Source organism: Canis lupus, chromosome 22 (genome assembly GCF_003254725.2).
Source record: "Canis lupus dingo isolate Sandy chromosome 22, ASM325472v2, whole genome shotgun sequence".
Lineage (NCBI taxonomy): Eukaryota > Metazoa > Chordata > Mammalia > Carnivora > Canidae > Canis > Canis lupus.
The window spans coordinates 10,542,453-10,567,880 of NC_064264.1; the positions used below are offsets into that span (position 1 = coordinate 10,542,453).

General features: G+C 37.0%; 1 long non-coding RNA gene across 8 annotated transcripts in view; it reads left to right on the forward strand.

The window, feature by feature from the left end:
• The window catches only part of LOC118351967 (uncharacterized), an 839,933-nt gene that overhangs the window by 167,003 nt on the left and 647,502 nt on the right, over positions 1-25,428 (forward strand). For all 8 annotated transcript variants that reach the window (XR_007404911.1, XR_007404914.1, XR_007404913.1 and 5 more), the window contains one exon: positions 2,026-2,190. This is a non-coding gene — a long non-coding RNA (uncharacterized LOC118351967). The remainder of the gene's footprint in view (positions 1-2,025; positions 2,191-25,428) is intronic.

Genomic DNA, 25,428 nt, shown 5'->3' on the forward strand with positions numbered 1-25,428 from the left:
AGGAACCGGAGATGTTGAGTGCCAGATCATCACGTTTGCTAATTCACAAATCTACTTCCAGTTGCCAGTTCCTTTGGATTAGGCATCTTTGAAACAGTTTCTATTATATGCTTGTTTCGGAATTAGAAAATGTTATTTGCTTGATTGTGTATTTATTTTACAACAATTAATTCACCCTGGGCTTTTATTTGGAAAAACCACTGCCTGCAAGAAGTAAACAGTTTTAAGTATTCTCGAATATTATACCTAATTATCCCTTTATTTTTGTAATTGTACACCATTCCCTTCCAAGTTTAGCATTTTGGTTGATTTAACTCTTGCAGAAATTAAAGCTCTTTGTGAAAAATGTTGCTTAGGAAAATTTAGGATTGTGGATTTGAAAGAGCTATGCTGAATCGGACATATGGTTCATGGAATAAGATCTTTGCCTATGCCCTGTAACAAGGTCCTGATGGATTTGTTGGTATGCACTAATTTACTTCTGTTACTTATGCATGAATCTGGAAGATTCAGTTGAGATATAAAACCAGTGCTTTACTAATAGCCCAGTGAGTGTATTTAGGGAAAGGGAAAATGGTGGGATTAAAAAGTAGAAGTTGAGGAGTCATAGGAACAAAAGAAAAAAAAAAAAGATCTTATTGTGGCAAGCAAAACCTGAAAGAGTAGAAGACTCTTTAGTAGAAGAAAGAAAGGGCACACTGAGTGAGGCTGTTCAAAAATTAATTTTAAAAATAAATCATAGAGATCACATTGGAAGTCTTGGAGACCATTTTTCTTGCTACTGTAACCTTTGGAATCATAACTAAATTATATGTAATATTTAAAAATCAATAAATAGTGCAAGCCAGAGAGGTTGAATGGCAGAGGGAACTATGGAAGGCAAGTGGAATAGAGCCTTCAAGCAATATTAATGAGACAGATGACCAAACAGAATCGATGATCAAATTGCCACCTAGAAGAATGTTGGGGGTAGAAGTTAATTTAACAAAACCTGCCACTGTTCTTTACTTGTTCTTGCTGGCTTAAGAATCAGACCTTTTGGGACGCCTGGGTGGCTCAGTGGTTGAGCGCCTGCCTTTGGCGCAGGATGTGATCATGGAGTCCCGGGATCAAGTCCCACATCGGGCTTCCTGCATGGAGCCTGCTTCTGCCTCTGGTCTCTGCCTCTCTCACGAATAAATAAATAATTAAAAAAAAAAAAAAGAATCAGACCTTTTGAAATTCTAAACTTTCTTAATCCATCCATCTAGGCTGTTTGTCTTCACACCCCCACAGTTCTGGTGATGGATATAAGGGACTCACATCCTCCTAGAGGACAATTTCACAAAAACCTTGTAAATGCATGATTCAATCAAACATTGATTAAACTTTAATCAAATGATAAATTATCTTTTTCTAAAAATTTTTTTTGGAATGGAAGAAGAGTTACCAATGGAAGTGTTAAAATGCTACTGAAATCCTTAAGGGAAACGCTCCTGGGTCACCCATTCATGGCAAGACCTTGGTACCTTCGGAGCTCATTCATTGCAGGAGTTCACTGGTTAGGTTGATGGCCCACAATGGCCATTTTGGGGTAGACTATTTCATGAACAAAACACAACTTGCTCAAACACTATAGGCATATTGGCATATTTTTTTTTGTCAAAATTAGAAATGTGTCTGTTGGTGAGAAGTAATCACCTTATGAAATGAGTCACAAAGTAGCAGGTTAACACCATCATTTAGAGAAAAGCAGAAGTAGCTTTATATGTGTATAACCCCTCTACACGCCCTCACCTCACTAACATTACACATACATGCGTACCTATCCACACATTCACATCTCTGGATGTATATAAATACTGAGGTAGCTTTCTTATAAACACAGAAAAGATGAACTTTCCAGGTAAGTGATGACTTTTATTGGTTGACATTTAAGAAGCTTATGTCAGGTAAGGAAGTGTTTTGTCGAGTAGCTAGCTGATTGAGCCCCCTTTAGTGTGGCTGCATTTGAAAATTAATTTTGCTTTTTTTTTTTTCTAACAGGAAGAACTGTTTCCTACATGGGACACTTTTCCTCCCACCTCTTCTCTACAACTTGTAGATTTAAGTGAAATGAATCCTGGACAGACCATCAATCATTATCTGTGGGCACTAGAAACAGATAAATCACGACATTATGAAACTCGAAAAGTTATCCATTAACTCCAGGTAGGTAGATGGTCACACCTTTCTCAGATGATTAGTAATTAAAATACTTATGGAGGATAGATCTTTATTCGACTTGTCTAACTTATTTTCAGGCTAGATAGAAAGAGGGTTGGGGTGAGGGTGGGGGGGGATACAAACAGTTAAATTGTAGGCATATAAGAAAAATAAAAATATTTTCAACTTTTCACACTTGAAATACTCTATCCTCAAGCAGAGTAATAGTCTTACTTTATTCAAAGCAAAATGAAGTAAAAGGTTGGTACCTTAATATTCTAGATCCATATTGTGGATGAATTGGCATGTCAAATTTTTCCAAAATTAGGGTTATTCTCTTTACCAGTGAAATAACACAAGGTAAAATATATGGTTTGGTATTTCTGAGAAAATCTATTATAAGCAACTTGGGATCATTCAGATTGAGGATATTTGGCTTTAAATGAACATGTTTCTGCATCACATAGAAGATGAAATCACACCTTACTTGGGAGTTATTTATGTTTCAAAACACTGTCCTTACAAGTCTACTTGCTACTTAGAATGCCTATCATTAGAGTCACTTTCTGCTTTTTTTAAATTAAAACTTGAGAAAGCCCCTCTTTAAGTATAAATATGTGCCCCAGGAGGACAGATTCATTAATCCCTCGTATTTTCATAAAGAACTCTGCACCGAAGGATGAAAATGACATGCAAATGCCAAAGAAAGGAATTTTGTCAGGCAGTGTAGTGGGCAACAAGATTACTTTATTCATCCTTCAAAACAATCCTAGGGATTATTATTATTATTTCCATTTTACAGATTACAAAAATGTGAGATTAAATAATCTGCCTAAAAAATCACACTATTGGTAAATCTGTTCTTTTTCTTTCGTATCTCTGCGTAATTAGTATTTTTTTTTTAAAAGTAAGAATGTGGTTAAGAGGAAAGCTTTGTTTCTTTTGAAATCTTATCAGCCTACCAACACCCTGTGGAGAAAATTCATGCAGTTGAGATAGAATATTGGGTTCAAGCAGCCTATGTAGTATTTGGAGCAGCCACTCTTGTGGCTGCTACAGAGGCTGCTTCTCCTGAAGGCTCTTGTTTTAGAATGTGAGGGGGTGGAAGCAGGGAGTGAAAGGTGACTGAGAGGTCAGAATCACACAAGTTTACCTGAGAAGTGCAGAGTGCTCATGGGAGGCTAAAGGAGAGAAACCAAGTTCGCCACTGATGTTCTGTTGTAAGGAAGACAGACAGAGGAACTCAAACTCATCAAGGCAGAGCACTTCTGCTTTTGCTTTTGGAGAAGGAGCAATACCAGAAACAAAGTGGGGTTTACAGAGAATGTCTATGTAATAATAATTTTCATGTCCAAGGTGGTGGCAATTTTTTTGATAATTTGTGTTAAAAAGGAATTTGAGTTTCTCAAAAGGGAAGGCTGAGAGGATGACTTAATTACTATCTTCAAGTACATAAGGGATTGTTACAGTATTTGGAAGATGACAACCAGCTGTTCTCTGTCTCTAAGAGGAAAACAAGAGAAAATGAATTTGCAAAGTGGCAAGGACTTAGACTAGAGACAAAAAAAGAGCTTGATTATTATGTGTTTTCTTCACCACAGGGCTATTAAGTGCTGAAAGAAGTAACTTGTGTATCTGGGGGAATCTGTGGACTTTTCTAGACTTCAGTTTAGAGTGAGCGTCATCTGGTCAGTCCACTCCTCCCTCTAGGCCAAAGGTAATACAGTATTGAGGACCCAGTTATTAGGAACACATTTGAGATGGCTTTCGTGCTGCATGACTTTTATGATTTCTTTTGGATCCTCTTCCATACTTAGAAGTCTATTGTTTAAAAAAATCATTCCAGGTAAAAAGTAGTTTTTTAAACCTGATCATGACATTGATAATGGAATTTAATACTTCTCTTTTTCTTCACTAAGATTCAATTTCTCACTAAGACTCAATGGAAGAAAAATGCCGTAGGAGTCTTAAATTATCAGGGAACTTCCCAATATGTGTATCCTGCTGCCTGGTCATCAATGATATGGGGTTAATATGTAGATAAAGAAAGTTCTTATAGTATTAGGGCCTTTCTTGTTTTACTTTTGTTCTAATGATTTTTAGAAGAAGATTTTCTTGGTAAGTTGAAGCTAACAGCTATAATTCTTCTACCTAGAGAGGAAAAGATTCAGGAAGATGTTTGATGATTCTGTCAGAGCGTTGTGTGTTTTTAAGCCCTAACTGGTAAACTATAAAGTGATGCAAAATCACTTTGGATGACTCCATATAAACAAAGAGTAACTTTGGCCCTCCAGGCAAAGTAACCAGTCTGGATCTTTTTTAAAGAACGTAAGAATTTAAAACCATGTTGAAATAAAAACAGAATTTTTGTTATCTTAAACTTACACTTTCTCCATATGTTTTTTAATACTTTCCTTTTTTTTCTGGTTTAATAAAGTCATATAACATATAACATAATACACATTGACAATGTGATTTAATACATATGTATATTTATATTTTAAATAGCAGGAGATATACATAGGTAAATTCTTTCCCAATCACCTTTGGTCAAAAGACAGGTTTCAAATAGTGGCTTAAATTTTTGAAACCCTAAATGATGGTAAGGATTCACTTCTTAGAGAATAGGATTTGTGCCTTTTTTGACAGCTTTGTTGGCAGTATTAACTAAAAAAGTAAGGTATCATCTAGTTCTAGTTTGTAGGTATTCATATATATAATATATATACATATATGAAGAGATGAGGAAATGCCATTTTAGAAATCCTGTGATGTTATTTTGTCATAAGGAAACCTTCATTTCACTTAACACTATAAAATGGCCCTCCATGCACGTTATAATGCCGATATGAGTTGTTTACCTGTCTGCTAATAGCGATTAGATTTCTTGTTAATGATCAGTTTGTAATTGAATGCTGCTAGCTAGTCATTAAAACTCAAGAGATCAGAGGAAACAATTTCTCAAGCTTGTGGCATCTTGCTCTGGAGGCTTTAAAAACAGCTCCATGTATATGTTTTTCCTTTTTTTTTTTTAAGATTTTATTTATTTATTCATGAAAGACATAGAGAGAGAGAGAGAGAGAGGCAGAGACACAGGCAGAGGGAGAAGCAGACTCCATGTAGGGAGCCTGACGTGGGACTCGATCCTGGGCCTCCAGGATCACACCCTAGGCTGAAGGTGGCGCTAAACCACTGAGCCACCCAGGGTGCCTATGTTTTTCCTTTTAAATTTGTTACTAGAGTAGAAAGGTAGTCAGTCACTGCTGTTTTGTTCACTATACATACTTCATTAAAATAAGCCGGCTCCTTACAGAATTTCTATTTTAAGAGAGCTAATAGAGATATCAGTCTATGGTATGTACTGAAAACCAGGAGGATGCCCAAAATGTTTTCAAATTTAACTCTACAGACTTATACTGAAGTGCTCTAATGTCTGTCTTAGAATGGAGCTCAGTCAGGGTAGAGGACCTGACTTGGCCAACACTTTCTATCCTCTTTTCGTAGCAAATTTGATTTTTATACTTTAAGATGGCATTTTGATATTGTTATTTTTCTCCACAGTTTTACCAGTTCCCTCCCCACCCCAGGTTATACGTAGAGGTTGAGACAATAAAAGGAGATAGGGACGCCTGGGTGGCTCAGTGGTTGTGTGCCTGCCTTCGGCCCAGGGCGTGATCCTGGAGTCCCAGGGTGGAGTCCCGCATGGGGCTCCCTGCATGGAGCCTGCTTCTCCCTCTGCCTGTGTCTCTGCCCCTCTCTCTGTGTCTCTCGTGAATGAATAAATAAAATCTTTAAAAAATAATTAAAAAATAAAAAGAGATAAACCTCACCTTTTCATCTCTCAGTCCAGTGATAGAGTAGGGAGATTGAGGGGATTCCCTCCTTTGAAGAACACTGGAAAAATCGCAATAACAGACCTTTCATCCCAGTTTGAGGTTTGCAGGGCTCCACTGTCTCCCAACCTTGGGCCAATGTTTGGACAACTGGAACATAGGCACAGTTCTTATTAGGAATTGTGCCCTGGCTCCCAAACACCCGAATCTCACCCACTTTGCTGTTACGCAAACTCTACACTTGGTGTATACAAGAGTACACTTGCTATTATATTTCATAAATATTCCTCAATGCATACATATGTACACACACAAATATACATGCATACACTTATAGGAACATCATTCACAGGGCTTTCGAGTTTCTAGGGGCGTTAGGTGATGTTTTCAGAACCTGATGAGAAAATTTCTCATTCTGCTCCAGTCAATAAAGCAATGAGTTTTCCTGAGTCTTCTCAAGGGCTGATTGCTAGGCAGAATAAATTCTTTAAAACTTTTTTGCCCTTTAACTTTATTAAATGCCTGACATTTAACAACATTAGCTGATGGCAGAAGATGAGTCCTGCTCCGTGTGCTGTATCCTGGAACATGATGCAAGACATAAAAAGAAATCTGGACGGAAATGTTGCCATTAGTTTGGAAGTTGCTGTTTAATCTGAGTTATTTTGGGGAGGAAAATGACTCACAGAAGCTAAGTGTTCCTACAGATTGTGATATTGTAGGAGGCTGGCATGGCTCTTCATTAATCTTATTTCAATTAGAACTCTTCACAGCCCACAATTAGAATGTTGCTGCTGTGATGAATCCATACTGTACATGTAGCAGAGACTGTTTTCTAATGAAGAAAAACAGGCCGCTTGGCATTTTAAAGACAAATTTCCATTTTGGGTAATTCAATAAATGCTTATGCTTTGCCTATTCTCTCTCCACACGCTTAGAATTGTCCCTCAAAGCTAGCAAAAGTTTTCAATTAATCCTAATCATGTCAACATAACTCCGGCACATCTTCTAGAATGTGCCTTAACCGTGATGGAACGCCTCTGTAATAATGTGACACTTGTATGTAGTTTAGCCTAGAATTTTGCAACCTTGGTGTTAAAGGACCAGATAGTTAACTCTTGAGGCTTGCGGGCTGAATGATCTGTATTGTGACTCCTGCACCCTGTTATTGCAGCTCGAAAGCAGCCAGAGACAATTAGTAAACAATGAGGCATGTCTGTGTTTCAACACAGATTTATTCACAAAACTAGGTAGCTGGGCCTATGCGACATAGTTTTTGATATCCCCTCCCCAATCCACCCCTGCTTATCCATCTTCTGGAGCTCGAGCATCTGCAAAAGAAGTTACCACTCTCACAGGTCCACCTATATTGTCTATGTTCTTGAGTCGAACTCATGCTTATAATCCTGCTTTTAATACTTTTTTAAATGCTTTTAATTACTTCCATTTTCTGGGTGACTCTGGAACATTTTGTATGAATTTATATCTTAATACATATATTTTTTTTCCTTTAAAGATGTACTTATTTTTTTAGAGGGGGGAGAGGAGCAGAGGGAGAGGGAGAGAGAGAATCTCAAGCAGGCTCTGCACTGAGTGCAGAGCCTGACACGGGGCTCAATTTCATGACCCAAGTTCACAACCTTGAGATCACAACCCTTTGATCATGATGCGGAGACCATGATCTGAGCCAAAATCAAGAGTCAGGGACTTGGCCAACGGAGCCACCTAGGCACCCCATACATATATTCCTTCACATCTACTTCCCACCGATGCAAATTGGACAAATTGTCATCCTCCTTTTCCTTTCATAATTTCCATCACTACAGCATGACTTTTCTGAGGCATTAGAAGTGTCAAGATGTGACAACATGAACATTACTTTTTCTTTCAAATATTCAAGTGATTGGCAAATATTTCCTGTGACAAGCACCGTGGTAGGCATCATAAAAGAAAATGTACATCTTCGCTCTTGAATAGAAACAGAGAAATAAACTCTCAAAGACAGCAGGGGCCAGAGATCATGAATTTCAGGATCTCATTTCAGACTTGCAACCCTTTTGAAGAGGCTACCTTTGCAGTCATTAGACAGTAAACATTATGAAGCTGTTACAAGTAAGTATTAAGTATTGACGTGCACATGCTAAGGACCTGAAGGATGACTTCTCCATTAGCATTAATCATCTGTGATATACCCGGCATGACACTGTATGCTGGGACAAAAGAGGACTAAAACAGCAGCTCACAGGGGCAGACTTGTACTTGAGGTGAGGAAGACAAAAGAGAGAAAGCTTAATATAGTGAGCACAGGTCAAGAAAGGTTTGCTAGGGGTGGCATTTGACCCGAGGTTTGCCGACCGCACAGAGAGCATGAAGAGATGGTCCATACAAAAAAGACAGGAAAAGCCACTGAAAGTTACCTACCCTTATGCAAATGCAGTAGCAAGAATATTTTACACCCTGATGTAGTAAAATAAGCAGTAGGCTAGGATTTGTAAAGCTTTATGAACACATAGAGTTAACGTTAGCTCTAACATCGACTTGAGTAGCGACAATGAGTAGTGGAGTATTTCAGACTGAGGTAGAGCTAGACATATCCTGTTACTACTATTTAGTTACTGTGTCCCCTCAGACAAGTTATCAAGCCCCTGAGTGCCAATTTCTTCATTTGGGAAAGGGACTACTGATAACTGTCACCTGGGCTGGTTTTGTGTGCAAATAATTACACAAGAGCTTCAAGATGGCATGATGGCTGAGCAGTTCTGGGCATTGCACCCACACCTGACAATGTCAAGAGGAAGAAGCAAGATAGTAATTTCATATGGCTTGCTTTACAGGGAAGACGCTTTCCCAGAAGCATCTCACTGGATTTTCTTTTATAGCTCATTGGTCAGAATTGATCACTTGCCCATTCCTGAATCAGTCATTGTCAGGGAGAATCAGAGAGATGTTAGGCCACCGAAGGGAGGCTAAGATGGAGTCATGATCCCCTGAAGCATGTGGCTCTGTGGGAAGGGAGGGGGACTTGTACAAACATAGAATTTTGGTAGGAAAGAATGGAATATGGAGCCAGTAGTGTCATTGCCTTTTTTGGGATTAAAAGGGATCATGTTGAAAAGGGCATAGGTCAGCACTTGGTACACAGAAGGCACTTAATAAATGATAGCTAAAACATTGTTAATCTTATCACTTCAATTCTTATAGATTCAATTGTATTTTCGTAACCATAAAATGTTCTTTAGGTTTTCTTGTCCATTAATATTATAGGCCAGTTTGGCTTTTTTTTTTTTTTATGTGATCTTTCCTAAACTTAGTTTATTTGAAGTATAATTTAAATACAGGAAAATGTTGAGATCTTAAGCATGATGTTTGATGGAGTCAGACAGAAGAGTGCATTCTTACAATCACCACCCTAATAGAACATTTCTGTTACCTCAAAGAATTCCCTCGTCACTTTCCAGCCTATTCTTGAACTTCATGTGAATGAAATTATTCAGTATGCTGCCTTTTGTCTCTGGCTTTTTCCATTGAATATAGTGGTTCTTTGTTTCATCCACGTTGTTGTTTATATTAGGAATCATCTCTTTTAATTACTGAGTAGTAGTGTATTATATTGATATATTCTTTATGTATAAGTTAATAGACATTTTGACTATTTCTGTTTTTTATCTCTTGTGAATAAAGCATTTGTGTAGGTATGTGTTCATCCATTTTTGTAGAAATATACTTTTGTTTCTTTTTTATATACACCTGAAAGTATGACTACTGGCCCATAACTGAGACTTGGTAAGAATCTACCAGACCATTTTCCAAAGCTATTGTACCATTGTACATTTTCATGAGCAATGAAAAAGAAAGTTCTTTCTTTTCACCAACACTTGGTATTATCAGTCTTTTTGTCATTCGAGTGGGTGTGAGGTGAAATCTCATTGTGGTTTTAATTTGCATTTCTCTGATGACAAATGATGCCCATCCCCTTTGATGTGCTTGTTGGATATTCATTAATTCTTTATTGTGAAGTGTCTTTAAAGTGTTTGCCCATTTATTTGTATTTTCTTATTATCACCAATTTAACACTGTCCTTTATATATTCTTGATATAAGACCTTTCTCAGATATCTATTATTTATTTCCTGTCTGTGGCATTTGTTTATTTGTTTATTTATTTATTTAGTTAGTTAGCTAGTTTTTTTTGCTTTGTTTTTTGTTTTGTTTTGTTTTTTGTTTGTTTTTTTTAACAGCAACTTTTGATGAGCTGAAAATTTTAAATTGAAGAACTCTTATTTATAATTTTGTCTGTTTACTCAGCATTTTTTGCATTTATCCCAAGGATGCTGTGCTAATCTGTCATGTTTTCAGGAATTTTTATAATTTCAGCTTTTTATATTTTGATGCCTTCTGCCTTGGTAATTCTTCTAAAACATCTTTTGTCTTACTTCTTGCTTATAGATCTATTCAGATTTTCTATTTCTTGAGACAATTTTAGAAATTGTTTTCCAGAAAAAATATCTGTTGATTGAAGATTCTATATGCTAATTTATACATGTGCACACAAATAAATTTGCCCTAATACGTAAGTATAATTGTATACTTGGGTTTTAAGAAGATGCCTTTGGGATGCCTGAGTGGCTCATTGTTTAAGTATCTGACTCTTAATTTTGGCTTAGGTCATGATCTCATGGTTCATGAGATTGAGCCCCATGTCAGGATCTATGCTCAGCACAATCTGCTGGAGATTGGCCCTCTCCTTCTGCCCTCCCCCTCCACATCCCTCTCTCTTTTTCTAGAATGAATAAATACATTTTTTAAAAAAAAGAAGATGCCATTTATTTTTTTCTGATCTCTCTTCCTACAGCAGCATCCCTATATGAATATACTCCATATTAACAACCTAATATTTATCCATTCATCTGTCTGTCCATCCATCCATCCATCCATCCATCCACTGTTGAATAGCTTTCTTTCATTCTAATAGATGGCTTAGATCTAGACCTAGGCTTGATGCAGGAAACTTGAGATCCTGTCTTCTTAATTTGTATCTGCTTTTCCACTCTTTTTCTAGGTTCCAGGATTGCAGGGGAGCAATCTGATGCTATTCTAGTACGTTTGGGTCATTTTGCCTATTTCTTACTTTTTTACTTTCATTTTCTCTGATGACATTTGTTCCAACTCTTTTTGCCACTAGTGATTTGGAAGCCAAGCAACTTATTTTTACTCTATTTATTATTAGCTTTAAGTGAAAAACTGTTCTAGATTTGTGTTTTTCTAATTATAACAGCTAAATGGCTATTTTGCATACCTAGTTTAAGGTAGTAAATTTGTAAACTTTCTTCTCTTACTTCTTATGATCTGCCACTTAATTTTTTTGTAGCTAAGTTTGTTTTTCCTATTTTTATGGTTATTGGCTTTTATTAAAGCCTTATAATTCAACTGTTTTGCCAAGATAGATCTAGAAAGGGGTATTCTATCTTGAATTCTTCCAGGAAAAATTCTTTTTTGATTTGTAAATCGGTTCTTTATTTTAGTGGTAGATTTTTTTTTTTTGTACTATTTACATGTTCATTGCTTCTTGCTTCTCTTTTGAAATTCATTGTAATGGTGCTGTATCTCCTGGATCTGTCCTCCAAGCCTCTCACCTTTTCTCACATTATTTTTATTACCAGCATTTTCCTCTCAGTTCTTTTGAGCTATTTTTTAACATGATTTTTGTTCCCAATTTATGTGTGCGTGTGTGTGTGTGTGTGTGTGTGTGTATGTATGCTTTGAAGGGTGGGTGGTATGGAGATATTCCTTTTGTGGAGACAGCCTCAAGTTTATTCTATCCCTTACTGGCACGTCAGATGAATATTTTCTACTTTTTCTCTTAACATTTTGTTTATTTATCTGAGAGGGTGATTCAGAGAGATAGAGTGCACATGAGTAGGGGGAGGAGCAGAGAGGGAGGGAGAGGAAGGACTCTGAGCTGAGTACAGAGCCCCAAGTGGGGCTCAATCTCATGACCCTGAGATCATGACCAGAGCCAAAACCAAGAGTCAGATGCTTAACTGACTCAGCTACCCGGGCACCCCATTAATATTTCTCACTTCTGTCATTGTGCACAAGAACCCTACACTCTAAAAGTAGCCAGTAGCATTTCTTGGTTGGCAACTTAGTGTGTACTAGCCTAATAATCTTGTTAAATAACTTCATGTCTTTTACATACTCTCCTATCCTAAATGACTTTTAAGCCATAATACATCAACTTCAATAAAAATAAAGTTAACTATAAAGGAACATTCTCAAATGCCAATAGCACCAGTTTCCATATTATTCATGTTTCTTTCTTGGTGGCCATTGCATCAGCTTCAGTTATGAACCATTCTATGTGAATACTAAAATGCTGAAGTTCATTTTTACTCTAAGTGCCTTAGTATCACTGGGTTTTGTGATCACAACATCTTATGTGAAGTGCGACATGTACCTTTTCTCTTTAATAGAGGATCAGGATATTCTTTGGAGGTTGGATGGCTAACCTAAAGTCAAACATCAGTTAAACAAGGTGTTCCATTTAAAACTCACAGGTTTTCTGACAATGACTCCTTGGGGTTCATGCAGAATTTTAATGTAGCTCTTAAATATGGATGACATAATTCTTAGCTTGTCATGCTGTGTTGCTTGTCCAGAGTCTTCATCCATCTCAATCTCTTGCCTGCCTGATGTCCTCTCATTCCTTGTCTAAGTTCCAGTTTGAAAGTATAAGTAAAACATGCATTATATGTATTGGACAGAATACATGATCAGATATGAGTAAGTGACCTAAGAGAAACAAACTTTTTTCTTTTCATGTTGGGGATCTGTGGTAGTAATTGGAAATATTTAGTCTTTGAGATACTGAATCACTAATAGTTTGTTGTTTGCTCCCACACATTGTACTTGAATACTTTATCATTACTTATTTGTGATTAATGTCATTAATTGACTTATGTTTTTAGAATTTTAATTGGCAAATGATGTTCCCACACATTTTAAAGCTATTTTCTATGGTGAACCAATAAATTTAGTGTTAATTAACACAAATAAACTCAATCACAAAGCACATTTCTAATCTTAAAGAGACTTTATATCCTACACCATAGCCCAAATTCCTATGACCACTGACATTTCCCCCCATGTTAGTAACTATTAGTGGTATATTTAAGAAATATATTGAAAATATTCCATAAATTGTAAACAGGAGGCTCATGAAACCTTATATGTTTTATGGACCTTATGTATTTTAAGTAAACTTGCCCTATTGGATGACAGAATCTGGTTATAGATTCTAGTGATTGTTTGAATTTCAGAGGGAAAAAAGACATTAATAGGAAATTATTCAACAGCTCCAAGATCTTAGATTCTATTATCGTGGGAGTGGATAACTAAAATGTGATAGATATTTATGGTGTAACACTAGGCAATGGGTAGAAGAAATAAATTGGATGCACATGCAGCACAATGCTCTTTTCTTAAAAGGTAGATTTTAGGAAGAAAAGTAAGAACTCAAACTGCATCCATAGCATTTAGGGAACTTAAAACCACATTCATACACATTGAAGCACATGTACAATGGGTGAAAGAAATGTACATCTTCGAGATCATATATTGGTCACATTTGAATGACTTCCTATGTAGAGTATGGGAAATGGAGTGGGGGCAAGAATAAAGGGAAACAATTAAAAAAAAAGTAATACCAGCTAAACACATTAGATGGACTAAGATGACAGTGTACCAATAGCTGAGGATTACGAGAAGTATGATGATTCAACTCTCTTCATTAGTCTACAGAAATTATATATACAGGGTTGCCCTGCAGGGAAGACTACTGACCTGAGAGTCAGGAAACTCGATCCTACTATATGTTCTGCGTATTTGCCATGCCACCAACTAACAGTACAAAGTTGACCAAGCTACATCAAGTTTTGGATCTGATTTTACTTCTCTGTAAGTTCAGGCATTTGAAAATATGTTCCATAAGGTTACTTCTAGCTTTAAGCTTTGATAAACATGCTCATTTATTTGTATATACAGTGAGGTTACACACATATGTTTGGTTACTAGGATTGATGTACTTAATTATGATGAAAAACTTGGACAGAAGCCTGGTCCTTTTTTTGGTCAGTATTAGAGAAAGAGCTTTCTTATGCTATCAACTACAGAAATCCTGCTGATGTACATTTTGGGTGCCTGCACTTTGGTGGAGAACTTATAAAGGCAGTAGAACCAATGTTGTTGAGGTAAGTAATGGTTATGCCCAAGGATTGGGCATTTCTCATCTTAAGCATTGGATGGAGCCAAGGGCTGGATTAGAACTTCAGGAATTGTTCACCATTCCATATATGCTGTCAGAACAGATTTGTCTCCTGGATGCACTCCTGGTGCTTGCTGCTCACTGCTTTGTCACTCATGCCTGGTGTCAGAGTCTGGCTTTTCTTTGCCTGCCTGGCACTTTGATTTGCTGCCGCTGTTGTCTCTGTGAGATTCTGGCATTATGGGATGCTTAACTGACATATTTTGGTGGTGGTTGGTTGCAGCTGTCTACTTTCTAAAAGCTTCTATTTAAAAAAAAGGGCCAGATCTTAATCTAGTACCTTGTAATCCTTTCCTGCCACCACTCTACCTCATTTCCTTTTGGCATTCTGGCCTCTCTTGGGTTATGGGATTTATGATAGACATTTGGTAAGAATGATGAAAGTCTCCCATTTTAGCTCAGATCTTGGATTGAACTAAATTACACCACAATTCACATTTTTATGTTTCCACAGCACCGATGTCTTTACTTTTTCTGATAGAAGAAAAACATGTTGGGTATAGAGTTGGTATTCGATCTAAATAAGTCTTTTTTAGATAAGATTTTCTCATGCTCACATTTTCTTATAATTTTGAAGGGCTTTAAATACTTATGCCATGACAACTTTGAATAAAATCTTGGGGAGTTTTTCTTTCCTTCTTGACAGCTTTTTCTTGAAAAATCTGTTCTCCCCGTTATCAGGAGACTTCTGATTTTAGCAACAGGGAAGACTCATTTAACATAGCCCTCCTCCTAGTAGCAAGGAAAATCTAAATGCATGTGAACAAAATGGGATATATACAGAATTTAGATATGTAAACACTGAGCTTGGAAAAAACGAAAAGGAAAACCCAAATGCCCACACCAGTGATTAAAGCCAGAGCAGTAAGCATCTCAGCTGATGTCACAGCAAACTGGGACCTAACACTCCTGGTTGTGGGAGCTCAGAGGCTGAGTTTCTAACAACCATATGGGGACAGAAGGTAGGAGCCTTGGCTTACATAAGATGAGGAGCTAGAATTAAGACTCTTGCATAAGGCTAGATCCTGGAAGTGCTGTCTACTCAGTGAATTTCTGTGTACTCTGACTGAAGCTCTATAGGTGGGGCGAAGTTTCCCATGAGCTAACAAAGCCACCAGTGGTGGCATGTTTGGCTTATGTGACCAAATTTATATTTTGGCAGGATGTGAAAATCCCCAAGCCAGGAAATTTATTATAAAACTTAGTGCCGGGATCCCTGGGTGGCGCAGCGGTTTGGCGCCTGCCTTTGGCCCAGGGCGCGATCCTGGAGACCCGGGATCGAATCCCACGTCGGGCTCCCGGTGCATGGAGCCTGCTTCTCCCTCTGCCAGTGTCTCTGCGCCCCTCTCTCTCTCTCTGTGACTATCATAAATAAATAAAAATTAAAAAAAAAAAACTTAGTGCCTTGGGGTGTCTGGGTGGTGCTGTCAGTTGAGCTTCCAACTCTTTGTTTTGGCTCAGGTCGTGATATCAGGGTCATGAGATTGAACCCAGCATTGGCTCTGCATTCAACACAGAGTCTGCTTGGGACTCTCCCTCTCCCTCTGCCCTTTCCCACTATTCTCTCTCTCTCTCTCAAGTAAATAAATGAATCTTAGAAGAAAAAATTATTAGTCCCACACCAGTAAAACCCATGGCTTTCTCTCTAGAAGAAAATGCATCCCCACTCTATAGGACTTTTTCTACAACCCAGGCCATACCGAACTCCTAGAGTTAAAACAATCCCTGGTAAAAGTTATAAACCATAGAAGGAAGTAATGGACTGTGGCAATCCAGAAGTTACCTACTAATAACTTGTAAAAAATCTGAAGAATATTATAAAATAAACATGCTTAAAGTAAGTTAAGGAGTAAAGAAGGAATAGAAACCAAAATTTAAAAAAATACAGTGAGGTTTATTTATTTTTTTAAAGACTATTTATTCATGAGAGACACAGAGAAAGGCAGAGACATACATAAGCAGAGGGAGAAGCAGGCTCCCTGCAGGGAGCCCGATGTGGAACTCAATCCTGGGACTCTGAGATCACTCCCTGAGCCAAAGGCAGATGTTCAGCTGCTCAGCCACCCAGGTGTCCCTACAGTGAGGTTTAAAAGGTAGAAAAGGACTAAAGGCAGAAAGAAAATACTGAGCCCTCATATATTAAAGTATTTTATGTTTTCCCTCATGAGTTGTCATGTCCTGCATGTATTTATGTTTCTATTATGACTATATATATTTATAATTTAATAGTTAATATATAATTATATAAATTATGTATATTATATACTATGTAACTGTTCACTATATCTATCTATCTATCTATCTATCTATCTATCTATCTATCTATCTATGAACTATCTATCTATCCATCACATGGAGTCAAATTTATTGTAACAAATGCCATTATAACCAAATCTATGGGGAACCTGTGTGGCTCAGTCAATTAAGCATCCAACTCTTGATTTTTTATTTTTTTATTTATTTTTTATTATTTTTTTTATTTTTTCCAACTCTTGATTTTGACTCAAGTCATGATCTCAGGGTCCTGAGATCCAGCCATGCATCGAGCTTCACCCTTCATGGGGAGTCTACTTCTCTTTTCTCTCTCCCTCTGTCCCTCTGCACCCTCTCTTTCTCTCTCTAAAATAAATAAATCCTAAAAATTCTTTTAAAAAACAAAATCCATATTAGAAAAAAATTTCAATTCCATCCAATGATGACCAATTAATAAACTATTTTTTAAATTCTCCTTAAAAGGTTGTTACTTATAGTTATAAAACATTTTTTAAACTAGTCAAATCTTTTCAAAGATCCAGGTGTTCTACATCGATTTCTCTTGAATAAATAAGTTTCACTAAAAGTAGTGTTAACCAGAGGCTATGTATTTACATTCTCTAAAACTCCAACATAATAAAGTATTCACCTCATTGCAAATTTGAAACACATGATGTTTTAAGATAAACTGTATCATGGACAAGAAAAAAGTTTAAGACCCCTTCACTGCCTTTAATGGTCTTTTAGTGAGTGTTCTCGTATTTTATTTCACATTCAACTCTTTCATTCTAAATTCAGTGCTGTGATTACTACTTGTCTCAGTTGAATTTCAATGCTAGCCTTTCCAATTATTTCCTAAATGCTCAATTCCTTACTTATGTGCAGTAAATTTCTCATACCTTATAGAATTCCAATCAACATTCCTTAGGGCACTTTGCATTCTTTCAAAGTCTTCAAAATCTTCTTTCCCAAAGTCAGAAATGCTTGCATTCTTTCTCTTCATAAGTAGCATACTCTCTTGAGCATTTCAAATCAAATAATAAGTTGATAACTAGATTTGAGATGCTCCCTGGCTTCACTCTGATTTATCATACTTGGCTGCGTTTTTAGGAAAGGTTCCAGGAGAAAAAATAAATAAAATAAATAAAAAACAAAATTCCAAGAAAACTTCTCCCCAGAAAGACTAGACAAAGAAACTCTTAGGAACAAAAACCGGTGTGACTTGAGGACAGAACTTTTATCTTTTCTATAATTAAATTGCCATTATCCTGATCGATATCAGTATAATTAAAATCTTTCATGGTCGATATTCTAGCCCGTCTCTGGTTGTTCCTGTTAGTCTTTAAGAAAGCTGACTCTCTTAAGTTTTTCTACAGGTGGTTTGTACATTAAAAAAAAAAAAAGTGCTATTTTCAAGATTGGGTGGATCCTAGCTTGTGAGGGAGAAAAAGAGATAGAGAATGAGAGTGAGGGAGGAAGGCAGGCAGGGAAGAGAAGAGAGAATAGGAGTGGGTGGAAGAAGAGATGGAGAGAGAGAGAGAGAGAGAGATATTTAATATTGCTCTCGACAGACTGGTTTTGACCACTAATTGCATTCATGGATAATTGATTGATTCACAACATATTTTTTCTGAGTAAACATGAAAAAGGAGACTGATTTAACGTATAAGTCATTTCATACATCACATTTATAATATGTTAAAAAGCATATCAATACTCAAGAGTGTGTTCAGGGCTAGAGAAGTGAAACTAACATAAAGAAAATAAATAAATTGATAAAGTCAAGATCAAATATCAATAGATAAAGCAAAACGGTACACCAATTGATTGATCAGGATGTCACACAACAGAATTAGTGGAAAACAGCAGATAAAACTTCAAATAATACAACAATGATTCTCTACTGCGGTCACACAGAAATTTCTAGTGGCCTAAACATGAAACAAGAGTTTCTTTTTAGTACTATTACTACTATTTTCTATTTTAGTACTTTAGTACTATTTTCTTCTGGATTTTAATTTTGAAGCACCAATCTGGAACATAAACCATGCTGCTTAATATCTGCTCAGACTGGAAAAGCATGCAACCTTACGTGATCCAGGATCTGGTCACACTTTGGTAGTCTAGAGCTTCGTTTGTGCCCAGAGATGTCCAGGCTCAAGGAAAATGACTCGATTATTGAAACCTGTGGCAACTTATGGTATTCGTTAGTTTATAGTGTGATGTTTAAAATGAAAACAGAACTTCCAAACAGGAAGGAAAACACGTGTCCATGTGTCAGTAAATCCTTTCCCCAGGATGAAAGCCTACCTAGGAAGTCAAGTTATGATCAAAAGGCTGTTTGGTGAACCTAGTATCAGAGCAAAGAAAGTTGGGTCAGTTGTTATAGCCATGTAGTTGTTGGACCGGAACATGAGTTCGACTCCTCAGGGATTCCTAGACAACTCTCTCATTCCAATCCCAAACCCTGCCTGGCATGGCTGTTGGAACTGGGGTTTTCCCTAAGCCACCTCAAGTTTGCTGTTGGTGATATTCATTGGTACTGAACCCCCATCAACACATGGCTCATCTCATCCACTAAGGGTACACCCTTACTTGTTTATTTATTTATTTTTTTTAATTTATTTTTATTGGTGTTCAATTTACTAACATACAGAATAACACCCAGTGCCCATCACCCATTCACTCCCACCCCACCCTTACTTGTTTAATTTCAGAATTAGAAATCTGAAATTAGAATCTCCCTTTAAATTCAGTGGGCGGGGCACCTGTGTGGCTCAGTGGTTGAGCATCTACCTTTGGCTCAGGTCATGATCCTGGGGTCCTGGGATCAAGTCCCACATCGGGCTCCCTGCATGGAGCCTGCTTTTCCCTCTGCTTATGTCTCTGCCTCTCTCTCTTTCTGTCTCTCATGAATAAATAAATAATATCTTTAAAAAAATAAAATAAATTCAGTGGGCATCTCACCATAAACCTTTATATATGAAAATACTATGAGTATTATGAATTAACTTTTCATGAATGAATATCCTTCAGGCTTTACTGAAGTGGTAGTTCCTTGAGGGTAAAAATATAGCATATCATAAAATCTTTGTGATTCTCTTCAGTTGTCATACCATAACCTTGCTATCGGGACAGAACTCTGCACATGGGGAAATACAAGCTTATATTTTTATGTATATAAGATAAGTACGTATATATAAACATATATACATATATAAGATATATACATATGTATGTTTTATATATATGTATAATACTTTGTGATATAATGATTCTCAATTTATAAACAAGGAAATTAAAACTGAGAGAAATTAAATAAATTGTCTGAGTTTTCAGCTAGTGCATTGACAGAGCCAGAATTTAAATCTCTGATTCTTTGACCTCTATTCTGTGTGTGTAGGTTTGTGAGACAGATAAATTGCACTAGGCTGCCTTCTGATAAATATACCATGTTGCCTCATATATGATTACTAAAAGTGTTATTTGATTTATGATCAAAAAGTAATATTTATCACTTAATCATTTTCTTACAGCTCCCACATATTTTCATTTGCTGTTTATAGAGATTTGGGAAATAGGGTGGACTTTGACTATTTCAATCATTTAATATTTGGCAATGAGAGCATATAGTAACTGCTCAATAAATATCCCATGTGGAAAGGTGAAGGAAATTACAGAGGAATTTTGATTCTATAGCTAGACTTATGAGGTATGAATAGCTAAAGGTCAGCCAGTCCTTCTCTTTTCTCTTTATTCAAAATGTGAACAATATAAAATCATATTTAATAGAAAGTTATTGCTACCTACATGGAAATATCTAGAGAAAGTATTTTCTATTTAAAGTGACTCATGGCAAGTGCATTAAAAAAATAGGAAGCACTTTGTTATCAAAACACACACACCTGCAAGTGCACACATGCACACACATAAAGCAACCCTTCGGTGGAATGAAACTTTTTCCCAATAAAGTCAGTGGGTGGATGAAGACACCTGTATAACTCCAGGCAGTTTCAAATCAGGCAAATCAGAAAGCCTAAGAGAATATTTGGACTAGAAACATACCCATCGTACCTGGAATGTTGTCCTGTAGCCTCGCAGTGCTACTCATCAGGGTGCTGAGAGCAGAGAGAAGCAAACCACAGGTTCTTCTGTTGTACAGCCAAAGTGTTCTTAACAATTGGAGAGTAGTTTTAGGAAACCACTTCTGCTGGCAATGTAAGCTGACACCCCATGGGGAGGCTTTCTGCCTTCGCCTGCACACTCTAGCTGAAAGGGTGGTGTAGGTACAAGCGCTGGGTCCCAGATAAGAGCACGTGATGACCTGAAATTGCACGGAGGCCTCCTCACACACCAGTTTATACTGCATTTCTTAGACCAGTGTCTGCAGTTACTTTCTAAAGCCCCACCGTGGACCTTCAGCAGCCATTTGAAATTCCCTTTGGATAATATGCAATTCCTTAGCTAATGAAATATTGATGCACTACATTCATATGAGTTTTACTAGTTCTTATTTGTAATGTCATTTTTACAGAAGTATGTATTCCCTAGTTTGTGCCTGTGACAAAGTTTTGCTTCTGCGTGTGACAGAGTCACATATTCATTACCTATATCCAATGTCCTTTTTCAGAGTTCTCCTTTTTCTTGGTATTCTTAAGGTAGTTAATTAAGTGCCAAGGGCTATTCTCAAAGTATTGTGGTTTGTACTTGTATTATTTTTTCATCTTCCTATGAAGCCTATCAAAGTTCACTTAAAAATATTCTGAGTTCTAGAGGATCCCTGGGTAGCTCAGCAGTTTGGTGCCTGCCTTCGGTCCAGGGTGTGATCCTGGAGACCCGGGATCGAGTCCCACATTGGGCTCCCTGCATGGAGCCTGCTTCTCCCTCTGCCTGTGTCTCTGCCTCTCTCTCTCTATGTCTCAAATAAATAAATAAATAAATAAATAAATAAATAAATAAATAAAATCAATCTTTAAAAAATATACTAAATAAAATCTTTAAAAAAATATACTGAGTTCTAGAGAGAACTGATGAAAAAAGTTGATTATAGATTTTAACTCTTCTTATGATTTATTGAATTATAATAGTCATTACTCATGTAATACAAAATTCCAAATATTTCCTCCCCACCTGCCCTAAGTTGATCTTAGGTTTACTAGGAAGTGCCCACAAATTAGTATTCTTTTTTTAATTTTTTTAAATTTTTTTAAATTTTTTTATTTTATTATTTTTTTTTCCAAATTAGTATTTTTAATCCAATAATTTGGGAATGTTTCATCCAGCTATTATTTTTTTTTTCGTCCAGCTATTATTGTTGAAGAACTTACAGAATTTAAGTTGGGAAAGAGCTAACAGCTAACATTTATTGAGTGAATACTACTGTGTAGAGAGATCAGCATGTCACATAAATCACTTTGGTAAATGGACTGGGCTTTGTGAGGCAGATATTAATATTAATATTCCCATCTAGTAGCAGACAAAGGCATGAAACTTGAGACATGTTAGGCAACTTGCCAGATTCTAAGAGCCCGACTCCAAGGATAGTGCACCCTCGTACTATTTCTGTAAATATTTGTATATGTATTTTCTAACATTATTTATAAAAATGATCATAGCATATATTCCCTAGAAATTGATAGTTTCTCTGATTCTGTCTTCCTGTTCTATGAGTTTGTGACATTTTAAAAAAGATTTAATTTTTTTTGAGGGGGGGTGAGCATAAGCAGGGGAAGGGGTGAAGGGAGAGGAAGAAGCCGACTCCCCGCTGAGCCAGAAGCCTGCCACAGGGCTCAATCCCAGAACTCTGGGGTCTTGACCTGAGCTGAAGGCAGATGCTTAACGGAATGAGGCACCCGGGCGCCCTGAGTTTGTGACATTTTGATATATAGTATGAACCTCTGATTCTTCTTGAATACATTCATCATCCATAATTATTACAAGATTGTCATTTCAATTATCTCCTTTAAATTCTCTTTTGCATTCTGTTACTTAGACTCCCTCCCCTCGGTATCTCCTCTGCACTCTTATTTCTAATGTGCACTTTCAAAAGCTCATACTATCGGGTTTTAAGAATTTTTATCCCTGAATTGAATACTCATGATACCCCACAGTACCCTCCTGATGGTACTCCTATCTTTTTTTATTACATGACCAAGAATGAGTATATTGAGAATAATATCAACAAAGACATTTTGCAAAAAAAAAAAAATGTATATATATATATTTTTTTTTTTTTTGCTTTTTAGCAGATGGTCTAAATTCTGCCTAGATCATACTGTCCCCAGATAAGAATTGTTATTGCTCTAAGTCCTATAAGCATGAGCCTGAGAAGGCTTAGCCAGTTCAATGCACTCGTGGCCTTAGTGGTTGGATCTCTAGGGGAGGTTGCCACCCCCAACTTACATCAGCAAGTTAGCTTCCATTTATTAGGCACTTCTAATGTACAAGGTATTATACAGGCACTTTATAAACATTTTGTATCTTAAATATGTATTTGGCTTGACATGTAAAGCACTCAGAGCAGTGTCTGCTAGTAAATTGTACACAAATGTTTGCATTTATCATTTGCATCGTCACCATCATTGTCTCATTTAAAGCCTTCAATGATCATTGGGTGGAGATATTATTCTCATTTTAAGGCAAAGGAAATTGAGGTTAATCGAGGCTGAATAACTTGAATGGTAGAGACTGAATTTCAGTGCAGGTATATTTGATTTCTAAGACTATTTTCTTTCTGCTCAGTTACAATCCCTCCCGTAAGTGAGGACGGCCACAAAGAAAAATGCTTCTGACCTTCACCAGGTGGGAACACCTTCCTGTGTTCCCAAGGGGAGCATATCACGCAGGGGAGACTAATCCAGAAAACCATGGCTGACATTTTTGCTGCATAGACTGCAGTTTGGAGAAGTCTCTGTGGCTTTGAGGAGAAAGTAGCTGGGGTCCCAGGGGACCCTCCGAATATCTAAGATGTTTTGATTGCTCTGCTTATCCCAGGAACGATAACTGCTAACTCCTGTATCCCTCAGGACATTCTGATTTTCCAGACAGGACTGGACTCTGGTTCTATAAATGCTCGTCTTGTCCTCTCCTTTGTCCCTTGTCATCACTTCTTCTGAACCTGACACCAGCTGTGTGCCATCTATTAACCTGTCATATTCATTGATCTCCCTAAGAAATCAAACTGTCCCTCTAATTCCCCTGTCTGATCTTTGCTTGCCAGAGCTTACTGACAAAATTGTCCCCTCACAGAAAAGTATAGTCTATTCACTTTGGCTCTAATAGCCTCAAATGCTGTATAGTCAATACATGATTTTCTGTACATTTTAAACTTTATGGCCTCATTGAAAATGAAAACTGTTTGCAGATAACTCTGATTTCACCTCCACTGACTGTATGAAAATGCAACCAAAGGAAACCGAGGGATTTAAGGAAGCTTATAAAGAAAAGTATAAAACCTTTCCATTGGGACTTTGAATTTTTCAACAGAAAATAGGATGTACTTTGCAATTCATAATATCCAAATCCTCAATGATGTCTAATTTTCTTCCTTCTTACTTGTTGGAGAATGATGATAGAGGATTATAAAATCTCCAGTGTAGCTTAATATGGTTATAATGGAGCTGTGGTCATTGCCTTTTCTGTTTAAGAACCTTAGGAAATTCTCCATTCCTTGAAGACACTGTTCTCCATCATGATGTCAGTGTAAATGCATGACTTCTTTGCCAAACTACGTAATCTGAGAATAAGCACATCCTCATTAATTCTTTCATTATTCAATAATAACACCATACTAGGAGCTTGCATTATTAGTCAACGTCCAGTCAGGATAACATGAGTTATTCTAGGCATTTCAAGCAGAGAGAATTCAACATAAGGAATAAATTTTAAAAAACATATTGGATGTTGGATGTTCATTGCAGCATTATTCACAAAAGCCATTGCATGGAAACAACTTGTGTCCATTCATAGATGAATGGACAAAGAAAATGTGACACATATGCATATATATATATATTATGTAGGTATATACAAATGTAAATATGTGTGTATACACACACATATGCAATAGAATATTATTCAGCTGTAAAAAAGAGGCAAATCCTGTCATTTGCAATAACATGGATGGGACCTTGAAAATGTTATATTGAAGGAAATAAGTCAAACAGATAAAGACAAATATGGTTATGATCTCACTTATCCATGGAATCTAAATAAACCAAAATCATAGATACAGAGGACAGATTGGTGGTTGCCAGAGGCTGGGGGTGTGTGGGGGCAGGTTAAATGCATGAAGGTGGTCAAAAGGTACAAACTTCCAATAATAAGGCAAATAATTTCTGGGGGTATAATGTACAGAATAGTGACTATAGTTAGTGATATTCTATCGTATATTTGCAAAATGCCAAGAGAATAAATCTTAAAAGTTCCCATCACAAGAAAAACACGTTTACAACTATGTGAGGTGATTGTCGTTAACTGAACTCACTGAGAGGATCAATTCACGGTATATACCTATATCAAATTCTGTTGTGCATTTTGGACTAATACAATGTTCCCTGTGAATTATATCTCACTAAAACTGGAGGGAAATATATTGGGAGGATCAAAATAGCAAAAGAGAAAAGCAAGTGTTATTTATGATTGGAAACTGCTGCTCCCTTGGGCTGAAGGCTAGGAGTTCAGCAGCCAGTATGCAGGGGGAGCTTCTAATACCTGGGTGAACACTAGCATCTCGCCACTGCCACTGAGCAAGAAGCTAGGAATCTCCTCTCCTACAGATGCTCTGAAACTGCCCCAGAGGCTGCTGGGGATGAAAATCTGTGGCAATCTCTCTACT